The following is a 12,078-nucleotide window of genomic DNA, read 5'->3' on the forward strand; positions in this document are numbered from 1 at the left end:
GAGCAACGGGAGCTCACTCCGTCATGGGGATTTGAACCGCCGACCTTCTGATCGGCAAGTCCTAGGCTCTGTGGTTTAACCCACAGCGCCACACAGTAAACTCTGGTTTGGACAAGCCCTTTGGTAGTTGTAGGTGGTATAGAATCGCAGAATTGTAGTTGGAAGGGACCACAAGGGACATCTAGTCCACCCCCTGCAATGCAGGAATCTCTTGCTTAACGTGGGGCTCAAACCCACGGCACTGAGATTAAGAGTCTCATGAGCTATCCCAGCAGTTGTCATTAGTCCAAAGCTTTTGTGGCTTCCTAATGCCACATGCCACTGCTGGTTACCATGGAGAGGAGGGAGAGCTTGAAGTCTGCCAAACTTTGACAGCAAATCAGCAAATTATTGTTCCCCTGCACCAAGCGTCATCCATTTCGAGAGCTCACAAAATCTGAATTTCTGGAAGGAACAAAACAGCACCACAATCTCCACCTGTGCAGATTGCCTTGGTGCTTCTCTTCAGTCTTTGTAAAGAAGGGTGAGCAGCTTTGATGTGTGCAGTGACATTTTGGACAAATGAGCCCTATCATCATTTTCCCCCCAGCACATGTTCCACTATTTATTTTCTGCTCCAGCACCCTTTTAGCAGCATGGGTTGTTTTTAACATTATTTTAAAATTTGTATTTTGGTTATTTTGCCCACATTAGCAAATGTTAAAATATTTGCGTGAGAGTATTCGAAGCTGGGATGGGGGATATTTATTTTATCTTTTGCAGTGATACCCCACCTTTTTCTCTAAGGAGCTCAATGTGTCTTCCGTGGTCGTCGCCCCCCACATTTCTTCGGCACAACAACCCTGTGAGGTAGGTTAGGCTGCGAAACAGTGACTGGCCCAAGGTCAGCCCAGTGAGTTTCAAGGCTGAATGGGAATTTGAACCCTGGCCTTCTTAGTACGACACTCTAACCACTACACCACACAGTCTCTCCTGTAATATATGAGGTCATAGGATAGTGTTACCTCACCCCAGCAAGCATGGTCAGTAGTAAGGGATGATGGGAGCTGGATCATCACAATATCTGATGGGCCAGAGGTTCCCCATCCGTGTCTTGTATTTTAAAGGTGTCCTAAAGGTAAAGGGACCCCTGACCATTAGGTCCAGTCGTGACCGACTCTGGGGTTGCGGCGCTCATCTCGCTTTACTGGCCGAGGGAGCCGGCGTACAGTTTCCGGGTCATGTGGCCAGCATGACTAAGCTGCTTCTGGCGAACTAGAACAGCGTGTGGAAATGCCGTTTACCTTCCCGCCGGAGCGGTACCTATTTATTTACTTGCACTTTGAGGTGCTTTCGAACTGCTAGGTTGGCAGGAACAGGAATCGAGCAACGGGAGCTCACCCCGTCACTGGGATTCAAACTGCTGACCTTCCGATCGGCAAGTCCTACACTCTGTGGTTTAACCCACAGCGCAGCGGCAGCGGGAGGCCCCATTAGCTAAAGTGGTGCTTCGGGTTAAGAACAGTTTCAGGTTAAGAACGGACCTCCGGAACGAATGAAGTACTTAACCCAAGGTACCACTGTATAATAAAAAAGGCATGCTAAAAAGGCAAGTGCATTGTGTGGGCTATGTGTACCTGTTTTGCATTCCAGTTGCATCCCAGCTGCTTCCTCTCTCTCTGTCTCTCTTCCTACCTCCCCACTCCAAAAAAAGTCCCCTGTCTAACTAGCTCCCCCAAATTGTCAATAATTAGGTTTGGCGAGAGCGAGGCCCAAAGCTGCGGTCTCTGGGAATTGCCAGGGTTTCTGTCTCAGGACCCATCTTGGAGGCTGCTAGCAAAGCTCCTTGTGCTTTTAGGATGGCAGATGTTGCTATGGCAATGCCTGCTACTTTGGAGCTGTGCCCACAAATCCTTATGCTTGCATCGTTAACTCTTACAAGCCTGCGTGTCCCAGAGCACATCAGGGTGGAAATTAGGAATAAATTTGAAGAAGAGAGCTGTTTCCTCTACTTTATGTTGCACCCGAGGCTTGTAATCATAACCACGGGCATCTCCCCCCCCCCCCGGCAGGTGGTTAACCTTGCAGAACCCCTGGAGAATCCTGTTGTTTTCACATCCAAGGTGCTCAAAACATGCCCTCCAGTATTTCACAGATGGAAAGAGGGACACGCTCTCACACATACTTAGGACGCCTCAAACCCAAGATCAGTGCTGGCACCCCCATTCTTAATACTATTGCCTGAAATTGTTGAATGGCATCTATCATCCTGCTGTTCATTCAGTCTGTAACAGACTGTAAGCCTGTGCTGGCTTCTGAAGCAAGTGTGTTAGTAAACTGACCATAAGAATGTAACTTTTTGTTTATCCTCATTAAAAAACTTTAACTTCTGGCCCTCCATTTGTTGCTGAACTACAACTCCCATTAATAATAATAATAATAATATTTATATACCACCCTATACCTGGAGGTCTCAGGGCGGTTAACAGAACAAAATCAAAATATAAAACCACAAAATATACAATCAAAATAAAAACAACAACCCAATAACGCCCCCCCCCGAAAACCCACATTTTAAAAGGCCATAGGATGCCAATCAAATCAACCAAAGACCTGGTTAAAACCCCATGCTGGCTGGGGTTGATGGGCACTGGAATCCTACAACGTTTGGAGGACACGTTTTTCTGCCCCTGTTTTAAGCCCTCTAAGAGCTCAGTTTAAAAACAAAACACAGCAACTCAAAAACGTTCAAGACTGCAGTCCTATATACACACTGACCTGGAAGTAAATGCCATGGAACTCAGTGGGACTTCCTGAGCAGACAGGCGTAGGATTGCACCGTTCATTCTGCAGTGGGGCAGGATGTCTGTCTGGCAGGTTGTCAGTGTTTTTAAACAGCAAAATGTGATGTACAGCCAGTCCCTCATTGTGTCATCACGCTCTGTATTGCATGCTTTGGGGTAGTGTGACGTCACATAATGTGGCTCAAATGTGACTGGCCAATATAGCATTTTGGGTGCATCACAGAGATTTTTTTTTGATAGCAATAACAGCTTTGACAGCTGTGGGATAGCAGCCTCATAAAAACATAGGAAGGAAGCTGGCTTATATACTGAGTCAGACAGTTGGTCCATCTCTAGATTACCATTTTCTACACGGACTGACAGCGACTCTGCAGGGTTGCAGATGCAGGATATTCCCACCCTATGCAGGATTGAACCTGGGACATTCTGCATGCAGACAATGGTGATTTTGGCAGGAGGAGATGCTGAATAACTGAGGACAGAACAGGGTAAGAAATAGTCTTTCCCCAGCAAGAATTGATGATAGAAAATGGTGCGAAGAAGCCATTTTGAGCAAATTCTTCCCCGCAGTGTATTTATAAACTTTATAAACACATGGGGGTGGGATTCCCTGAAATAAAAGCATAGTATCTTAGATTTCTTCTCTTCTTGAAATCCTGTACTTCATCCTTGAGTAGTACAAAAATACCACACAGCACAGAAAAATCATTCCCAGATGCCTCTACCTACCTCAGGACCAGTGTGCCCTTGCTCCCCCCAACACACACACATTAAAAAAAACAGATTACATTTGGCTAAACAACTCAGACTCCGCACTGGCATGTTTCCAGTCGGCCTGCAAGCAGTTGTTGCCCCACTACCTGGTTTGCTTGCCAGCCATTCATCGCAGAAGGCACTAAACATCAGCGAGCAGTTTTTTTAATAAGCAATTGGTATTTAACTGGCTAAAAGGTACTAAATGTCAGATCGGGGGAACTCCATATCCATCGCAGGTTTAATGGACTAGGAATGCAATCCATTAATTGCTTCTGCTTTATGTTAATTACACTACGCCAGGATTGATGGCTGGGCTGCCCTGCCAGCCATGTTGGCAACACTGTGCCGCGCTGGGAGGTTGGTGGCGGTGGGGCGATGACGACTCAAATGTGCCAGCTTGAGAGTCTCTCCCAGTACCCCGTGCGACCCCCTGTATTGAGGGTCTGTTGACCATTGCTCGGTGCCTCCCTCCCCATTTTTGTGAGAGATAAGAAGCTGAAGCTTTTCCAGAGGTTGGTTCCTTGAGAGAAGAGAGTGCTGGAGGCTTCTTTTCTGGAATTTTTGCAATAATCTGTTGCAGAATCTCTTGGGGTTTACAAGCTGAGCATGGGCGAGTGGGCAAGCACTGAGACAGGCGCTGCTAGCCTTTAAAGCATCATTGGTTCCTCCAAAAATTGTACACTTTTGTGCAGAAGCCCACAAAGGGCTGCCTCTTCCCAGCCAGCAGCCAAACTCAGACTTTTGTCTCCTTCAGCAAACCTTTGTTGTTGTTGTTTAGTCGTGTCCGTCTCTTCGTGACCCCATGGACCAGAGCACACCAGGCACTCCTGTCTTCCACTGCCTCCTGCAGTTTGGTCTAACTCATTCTGGTAGCTTCGAGAACACTGTGCAACCATCTCGTCCTCTGTCGTCCCCTTCTCCTTGCGCCCTCAGTCTTTCCCAACATCTAGAGATTGGTTATTCCTTCACCTGCCACAACAGCATATCAGGGTACCCACTGCAAGACATGAACTTTATTCTGGAAATAAATACCTTTCCCTCTAATGGTCCACCCATTAGACAGATTTGTCCTGCCCACCCTAGAGAGGGGTAGTTTTGCTATATTTCACCTGGGAAAGGGGTTCTGTTATTTGAAAAAGGCAAAAGAAAAGGCAAACTTTGCAGGGATGGATAGGTAGCCGTGTTGGTCTGCCATAGTCAAAATAAAAAAATCCTTCCAGTAGCACCTTTAAGACCAACTAAGTTAGTTCTTGGTATGAGCTTTCGTGTGCAAGCACACTTCTTCAGATATCTGAAGAAGTGTGCTTGCACACGAAAGCTCATACCAAGAACTAACTTAGTTGGTCTTAAAGGTGCTACTGGAAGGATTTTTTTATTTTGCAGGGATGGGTATCTTTGTGTGAGCAGCCATGGCTGACTGCTGTCCTGCTTCAGAGCTTGTAAAGACAAGAGTGGTGAGTGAGCAGCCAAGTTCCTGGGCGCAGCTGGCACTTCAAAACAAACAAGCAGTCCTAGTTCTGCACCTGTGCTTCTTGCAGCTGCTTAAGGTACATTAATGTAGCAAAGGAAGCTTTTCCTCACATGGATGAAATGATGGGAAATGTCTCATCCAGTTCAGTTTTGGTATGTTACAGTCCTGCCTCCTTGGTTGACATAGCTTAGTATTTTTCCCAAGAGGGTCCTATGCTTTTAATATTTGTGCAACAAACAGAAATCCAGCAAGTGAAGCTTTTCGCATCACAGCATTGGCATGTCAGCAGACGCTTCCCTGTCTGTATTTCTATGTGGCTTTGCAATGAAGCACCTGAGGCAAAAAATACAGACTGGGCCAGTGAAATACCCAGTGATGGCAACCTGTGGTATTGTTTGGGGGGTGGCTCTGGGGTATCAGAACCTCAGGTCTTTTTCATTAGTCCCTGGATCTCCTGCCCCTTCTCCGTTTTCAACAAAATTACTATACAATCATACCTCAGGTTACAGACGCTTCAGGTTGCGTTTTTTTGAGCTATGGACCGCTGAAACCCGAAAGTACCAGAACGGGTTACGTCCGGGTTTTGGCAGTCGCGCATGCACAGAAGTGCTAAATTGCACTATGCACATGCGCAGAAGCCCTGGATCGCAACCTGCACGTGCGCAGACACGCCACTGTGGGTTGCAAACGTGCATCCCATACGGATCACATTTGCAACCCAAGCATCCACTGTATATCTATATTATGGGTCAGCCTGGATAGCTCAGCTGGTTAGAGTGTGGTGCTGATAACACCAAGGTTGCAGGTTCAATCCCCATATGGGACAGCTGCATATTCCTGCCTTGCAGGGGGTTGGACTAGATGATCCTCAGAACCCCTTCCAACTCTACAATTCTATGATATGCATTTCATTTTCAGGGCCGGTCCAGAGAAATCCCAACCTCCCACTGCCTTCGTTTGTGGAGGGCCTAATCCACGTAGTGTCCTGGGCCCAGAAAATCCCCATAGTTAAGAGTAAGCCCTCATGGCTGGTTCCCACCCTACCTCAGAAAGCCAGCCTATTTTTGCATTTGTACATACAGATTTGCCTATGCAAATGTTACGCAATTGTGTGCCACAGGCCTTTGGTCCCAAGGCTTTGATGTGCCTAGCCAACCCCCCCTGGTGCCAACCTTAATGTTCCATACAGCACCTCTGATTTTTAGGAATTAAGAGCCCCTTTCCTCCATCCCTCCCACCCACTCTCTTCTCAATGCCACATTCTTCTTGCACTCGCTTCTCCCCCCCCCACTTTTGTTCCATCCATCCGGTTCCTGCCAGCTGGGGCCTGCTCCCCCTCCCCTGCGGCTGGTGTTTGCAGCCGCGCTCCCCGCTTTTAATCGGCACGCAGCCGAGCTCTACATATTTAACTCCCTTAATCTGCCTCCATAACTCAGTCCCACCAGCCTCCTTCATCATTTTTGTAGCCGCTCTCCCAACTGCTTCCAGTTTATCAATATCTTTCGGGTAATGAGCTGCCTTTGCACAGGAGGAGGAGGAGGAGGCAGCCGAGGCAGCCTGTTGGGAGGAGTGCAAAAGGACAGAGAGAACGTGGCGGTTTCGCAGCGTGATGAACAATGCCGATTTGGTGCTTTAAAAGATGATCGCGCAAGATCATGCGTCCCTTTTAGGATGCGGCTGTGATTTCGTGAACGGGCCAATGGCACCTATATATACATACATGCATGTGCAAACAGCAAATGGATTAATTAGCCTCAGGGCTTAGCCAGGGCCACTTTCGACCAAGCCTGGAATGTATGAAGTCAGAATAGATTATGGGGTCACGGAACATGTGCAGAGTGCATCACCCCCCACCGAGGAAGCTACAAGCCACAGTAAGCAAAAAGAATAAGGGTGATCTTCCCAGGCAGACCAGTGCCCTGCTATCACTTTTATAGAAATTAAGCACTGCTGCCCTCCTGAACCCCCACATAAAAGCCTAAGGGGTGATGGACACATTATCACTTAAAGGTCTTTGAAACAGACTCTCTGCATACGGCTGCCTCCATGCCATAGCTGTAAATATATAGAGTGGAGCATCACTAGAGATGCATAGGATTGTATGACTGCAATTCTATGCATAATTTCATGGGAGTAAACTCCATTGAATGCAGTGATGCTCTCTTCGGACTGCATAGGTGTTGTCTACTCTGACTGGCAGCAGAATATTGGGCAGAGAGTCTTCACCTCACCCTTTCATGAAGCTTTCTACGACAGGGCGGGTTGACCTTTGGGCACCTTTGACCCTCCAGAAGTTGTTGGACTCCAACTCCCATCGTCCTTGCCCATTGTCCATGCTGACAGGGGCTGATGGGAGTTGGAGTCAAGCCACATCTTGATGTCCACAGGTCTCCCAGGTCTGCTACATGCAGAGCATGTGCCTTATCCCTGAGCTGTGGCCCCTCCCCATAACATGGCACACTAGGCCACATCCACACCCTTTATCCGTGCCCCTTTAAAAGTCATGGCTTCCCCCAAAGAATCCTGGGAGTTGTAGTTTACCCCCTCACAGAATTAGAACTTGCATTGTATTTTTGTGTATTGTATTTTCTTCTTCTTTCTTATACAGTGGATGCTCGGGTTGCGAACATGACATGATCCGTGTGGGAAGCACATTCGCAACCTGCAGCGCCCGCAACCTGCAGCGCTGCGCATGCGCATGCGCGGGTCACGATTTAGCGCTTCTGCACATGCACAAGCGCCAAAACCCGGAAGTAACCCGTTTGCTACTTCCAGGTTTGGCACGGTGCGAAACCCGAAATCGTGCAACCCAAAGCGTCTGTAACCCGAGGTATGACTGTACACATCTTTGTTTTCTCTTTCACACGCTTTCCCTTCTTTTCTTCGTATCACTTCATTTCTTTCTAATTGAAATTATTTCGATAAAATTAAATAATAATAAAAAACCTATAACTCCCAGAAACCTTAGCAAACCACATTTCTCAGGATTCTTGCCGAGGGTGGGCAGCCATGCGCTTTAAATGTATAGCATGGATGCCACCATAATTTGCAAGCTGCTGTTGGTTCAGAGCGGTGGAGGCAGCTCGCCATCAAGATATAATACCAGTGTGGGAAGCTCAGCAGCGGCGGGCAATATGCTACCAAGCCGGATATAATTTTGACATAAAGGCCCTGGATATCTTGATGTGCACTTGACCCTTCGTAGATGCCCTGAACATTGGGGCCAGATACCTGAAGCACCGTCTTCTCCCTTCCACACCTATCCAGACTTTTGAGGTCATTGGGGGACGCCTTTCTCTCAGTGTCTCTGCTCTTTGAGCATGTGGTGGCTAGTGAGAGGGTGTTCTGAGTAGCGGCACCCTCACTTGGGGTGTGCTCAGTGCTCTTTTTCTAGAAAAAGAGGTGCCAGAGCTCTCCATGAACGCCTCCCTTGTTGTCTTACAATGATAATGGCTCCCACCTGTTTTTTCGACTGAAAAAGCCTTGGGTGTGCTTATGGGAGTTTCTACATCAGGGGGAGAAGTGAGATGTTCTCCCCATCTCTTAATGTGGTGCTACGTCTTGCTTGGCTGATGTAATTATATTGTTGTTATATTGTGTGGGTGGTGTGGGTTGTTTCTTTTTTACATTTAATTGTATTTAAATGACATATTGTTTTATCATGTTTTTAATGTTGCCTCTGGGATTCGCTTGAAGAATGCAGAGCAGGTTATAAATAAAATTAATAAAACGTATGTCCCTCTGAAGGTTGTACGCCAGCACACACACCCTGGCACACCTGTATGTAAAGCAAGGAGGGGAAAGGAAAGATGCGAAAGACATTGTCGTGTGATGTGTGAAGCAAGGCCTCTCGAATGTTGTGATTTACTAGTTTCATTTGATTTCTGTTAAGTTGTGGGTTGACATAGCAGACGACACAGCGATTTCTCCAAAGCAGCTCTTTATTTTGTAAGCTGGAACAGAACTGGCTGAGGAGCTCAGTCAGCCTGCTTATATAGAGCTACAGAACAATTGTAACTGTTGCAACATTCTAAAACTATCCAATCACTGAACGTCACTTTTCGATCCTTCATTTGCATAGCTATCTACAGTATCCCCCTGCTGGCCCAGGATGAGAACTTCAGTGCATAACAATTTCTATCCCACCTTCTTCCCAAAGGCTTGCTGGAGGTAACGGGAGGGGGACGTTCAGTGATAGAGCTCATGCTTTGCATGTATAAGAGTTCGGGTTCAACCACAGTTACCTTTGGATTTATAATATTAAAGGTAAAGGGACCCCTGACCATTAGGTCCAGTCGTGACCGACTCTGGGGTTGCAGTGCTCATCTCGCTTTATTGGCCGAGGGAGCCGGCGTACAGCTTCCGGGTCATGTGGCCAGCATGACAAAGCCGCTTCTGGCGAACCACAGCAGTGCACGGAAACGCCGTTTACCTTCCCGCCGGAGTGGTACCTATTTATCTACTTGCACTTTGACGTTCTTTCGAACTGCTAGGTTGGAGCAGGGACTGGGCAACGGGAGCTCACCACGTCACGGGGATTCAAACCGCTGACCTTCTGATCGGCAAGTCCTAGGCTCTGTGGTTTAACCCACAGCGCCACCCACGTCCCTATTTATAATATTAGAATCACAGAATTGTAGTGTTGGAAGGGACCATGAGGGTCATCTAGCCCAACCCCCTGCAATGCAGGGATCTCTTGCCCCAGGTAGGGCTCGAACCCACGGCGCTGAGATTCTGAAATCTCCCACTAGCAGAGCTAAAAAGGCTCTAACCCCAAGGGACTTCCTCTAGGCCAGTGGGGCTGGCAGTGTGAGACGGCTGATTCTGGGAGGCCTGGAGAGGAAGTGGGGTGTTGGAAGGACAGAGCTGTGTGTCCCAAGTAGCCTTGCCTTCTAAGCTACCCTATTGGCAGCCCTCGGGGGTGCTGGAGGATGGTGTCTCATCACCAGGGCAAGCTAAGGTTCAACCTCCACTCTGGTTGGCTTCTGCATGTAGAATGAGCCATGTTGCTCCTTGCCTTGGGCATCAAAATGTTTTGAGCTGGCCCTGCCAGGCCTGTGTAGGCAATACTGAGCTTAGCAATGGTCTGACTCAGTGTAACACAGCTTCCTGTGCTGGTGTGTAAAAAGTTAAAACGTAAAGCAAATTGCAGTGAAAAAGAAGAAGTGGAAAGTACCCAGTTAACATTACAATCACTCCACATTAACTTTACCTTGGTTTTTCACTGTCAGCCCAAAGAGGTAAGTTGCATCATTAAAAGGTAAAGGGACCCCTGACCATTAGGTTCAGTCGTGACCGACTCTGGGGTTGCGGCGCTCATCTCGCTTTATTGGCCGAGGGAGCCCGCGTACAGCTTCCGGGTCATGTGGCCAGCATGACTAAGCTGCTTCTGGCGAACCAGAGCAGCGCACAGAAATGCCGTTTACCTTCCCACTGGAGAGGTACCTATTTATCTACTTGCACTTTGACGTGCTTTCAAACTGCTAGGTTGGCAGGAGCAGGGACCGAGCAACGGGAGCTCACCCCGTCGTGGGGATTCGAACCACCAACCTTCTGATCGGAAAGCCCTAGGCTCTGTGGTTTAACCCATAGCGCCACCCGCGTCCCAAGTTGCATCATTAATCTAGAGAAAAGTCAGGCTCAGACTTTTTGAGCTCCCCAGGGCACCTAGTTTGGCCCGTGTGGGAACAGGATTCTTGATCAGGGTGCCTACGGAGGGCCTGTTCAGCATTTATCCTGATTTGCTTGTACACTGCTTATGTAGCTGGTAGTTAGGCTATATCTGGCTGCCCTGTTTAGGGAAGTTTTATTCTGTTTTTAGTGTTTTGTTGGGAGCCGCCCAGAGTGACTGGGGAAAGCTAGCCAGATGGGCAGGATATAAATAATAAAAGTATGTATGTATGTATGTATGTATGTATGTATTTATTTATTATTTGTTCTCATTTGTTTATGGGGCGGTTGCATGACAATGGGCATTTGTCCTGTTTTGCTTGCAGGGTGTCTATACAGCTTCCTGTTAATGGTGCGTGCATCCCATACTTTCTGATGTATTTGGCCATTCATTTCCAAACTCTGTATACTGTCGAATTGTTGCGCTAGGCCGACAGAGTACTTTAACCCACTTTCAATGTGCAAACTTAAAAATCTCATATGCCCTTGAATCCGTCTGCAAAATCCCGAGTCTGGAGGCAACCCCCAGATCACACGACCTGATTTAGCAGGGCTCTTTCTATTCCTGGGACAGGCAGCCTCGGGAACGGCGGGTGTGCTGTCAAGAGAGTCACCTCTCTGAGTGATCTTGGTGCCTGTGACAGCACAAAGGGGAAGGAAGGTGGTTTCTTGACGTGTCTGGGGCTTCAAGCAGTCAGTGGAGGGGGAGCGAAAGTGACCAGATGGTCTGTGGTGGGGTGGTGGTCCACAATGCCAAGCTCTACAGGAAGGAGTCTCGGCCAGCTTTTTACGGCATGTTGCATCCTTGTGAGAAAGTTCTCTGCCCGTAATCTCCTTGCCCTTCTTAATGTTTTCTTTGCCTTCACTCTCTTTAATAAATGGCTTCTCTGCCAGCACCCGAGCCGCGGTTTATGGCGCCGTCACCTGCGCCTGAACTCGCTGCTGTAATAAAGCAGCATTAAAGGGGGAAGCGGGTGGCATGAAGCCGTTTGTTATTTCCCCCTGCCTCTGCTATGCGCTCAGTAACTAATGCTGCCTTGGCGTGGAAGGGAGGAACGGGAGGGGGTGGGGGTGGGGGCCCACTGTCTCCCTCTCCTGCCCTGTAAGCAGGGCAGCCCCTGGATCACGAGAGAAGCAGGATCTCTGGGGCTGGAATAAATCGCCCGGCGCTGTAACATCAGCGAGGAGTTTCTCTTTGTGTGTGGCTCCAAACGTTACAGGAAATTAAATGCAATGGTGCTGTTGCTGCTGTGCTGGGGTAGGAGCAGTTGATGCCATTGCGGTGTTGCTGGGGAGATCAGGGCGGCTGTCCATGCAGCATTGCTGAGATGCTTCTGGAGGGTGTTGCCAGGGCCATCTTAAGCATATCTGGCACCGTGGTGCAAAGATCCCTTCGGC

The sequence above is a fragment of the Podarcis pityusensis genome (assembly GCF_964106645.2).
Source record: "Podarcis pityusensis genome assembly, chromosome: 2".
Lineage (NCBI taxonomy): Eukaryota > Metazoa > Chordata > Lepidosauria > Squamata > Lacertidae > Podarcis > Podarcis pityusensis.